The sequence below is a fragment of the Haliotis asinina genome, chromosome 2, assembly GCF_037392515.1.
Source record: "Haliotis asinina isolate JCU_RB_2024 chromosome 2, JCU_Hal_asi_v2, whole genome shotgun sequence".
NCBI lineage: Eukaryota > Metazoa > Mollusca > Gastropoda > Lepetellida > Haliotidae > Haliotis > Haliotis asinina.
In genome coordinates this window covers 95413315-95415395 of record NC_090281.1, presented here as the reverse complement: position 1 = coordinate 95415395, position 2081 = coordinate 95413315, and positions in this window count along the sequence as shown.

The window sequence follows — 2081 nt, the reverse complement described above, 5'->3', positions numbered from 1 at the left end:
TTGAACTATCAGCGGGAATTGTTCGGAAACAAGCAAATTAATAGCGTCCGTGGTAAAACTCGTACCCAACTTGATGGATAACGACTCTACACATGAACAAGAGAGCTTGAAGTTCCATCGACCGGTCTGTATGGGGATGTTCATCCTGGAGTTGTCCAAACACCCCATGTATGACTTCTACTACAAGGAATTATAACAACAGTATGGTGACAATCCGAAGTGCTGAGCATGGATTCGCTGCTGATGAAAATCTGTACCGAAGACATGTACAAGGACATAGCTCATAATAGCCATTTGTACGACACCAGTGACAACCCAAAACACCGTCTTTTTTCGCAGTCAAATTAACTAACATGAAGGACGAATGTGCGGACACTCCGATTGCAGAATACACCGTATTATTTGATTGAAAAAGCTCACAACGACGAAATTAAAAACGTCAACGGGGTTTAAGGAATACGTCGTGAAACCACCACAAACAAGTTCCCTTGAAGAATAAAACGCTCAGTCATCAAATGTGTCATAATGATTATATCCATGGCATCACCGTCACCAACACCTCCTAGTCACCCATGGACAGCAAACGATGGTCGCCACTTACGGTGCCACGACGGAGTCCTCTCACTGTCCAAACAGGTCTCTCACATAGCCAGGCAGGGTTTTGACTGACTGGGCTCAGTGTTTTGATAACACTTAGTCCGGTTGAGCCATCGTCTGTTTCAGTAAATGCTAAATGAGTGAGACTGACGACATTTGAAAAATGATTTAGTTTATAAATGTATACAGCTATTATCATCTGAAAATATTAATACTCGACGCTCTTTAAGGAGGTATAGTCTGGTTCATAATTATTGAGAATTTTTCTTCTTACTTTGAGCTATCCTAACACCTCAACTGATTCACTGATACTTAAAACTAAGTAATGGTATACGGGAGGTAACTCATCTTGGCCTACTGAGTATAGTACAATTAGAGTTACCTCCCCTGAATTTGTAGCAGACGTCATTTTCCTCAGCACTGTCAACATTGTCTGCTAAAGATAAAAGAAGGTTGATTTTTGAGTTGTGTAATCAAGGAATTGATGATGTAAATACGTTGGCAGAGAGAACAGGAACTCCTCTTTCTACTGTGTATAGGATTAGGAAGAATTTTAAAGAGGGAAAGGATTTTGGGCACCAGAAAGGAGCAGGGAGACCCAGAAAATTGGACTTCTCAGATCGCGTCCGGCTGGGAATTTTAGCGTCTAAAAAGCAAAGGGCAAGCATCTCCAACATCAGGTATGAAATGATAGAAAGGGCATCAACAGTTGTATCAAAATGTACAGTTAGAAGAAATTTGATTGATCTTGGATGGGAGAAAAAGACTGGAATTCCTTCTCCTCTCATGAAACAAGAACATAAAGACAGGTGTGTTGAGTGGTGTTTGGCACATGAAAACTTTGACTGGGAAAATGTGATTTTTACTGATGAAAGCTCAATATGGGTATATCCCAATAATGTGAAAATATGGACAAAGTCTGCGTCAGCACCGTTGTATCGACGACCTAAATACAGCCCAAAGTTTCATGTATGGGGAGGGATATCCTTATTAGGAACGACCCCGCTGTGTGTGTTTGAGGGAAATCTGACAAGTCAACGCTACACTAACATATTAGATAATTTTCTCCTTCCAAGTGCACATGTGTTTTATGGAAATGACTGGATTTTGCAGCAAGATAATGATCCTAAACACATCGCAAAACATGCCAAGCAGTGGTTTCAGGAGAAAAATGTGACTGCATTACCATTTCCTGCATATAGTCCTGACTTAATCCCATTGAGAACATTTGGGGGATGACGAAGGAATGTGTGAATCAAAAGGGGTTGACAGAAATTGAAGACATGAAGAGAGAAGTGGTCCGATACTGTGACAGCATAACTCACGAAACACTAACCTCTCTGATAGGAAGTATGCCTACCCGTCTTAGACTGTGCCGTGAAGCTCAAGGAGACTTGATAAAATATTAAATTGTTACCTACACAACATGAAAAGGTCAGTTCACTTTCACAATACATTCAATTTTATCTGATTTGTTCTCGTTT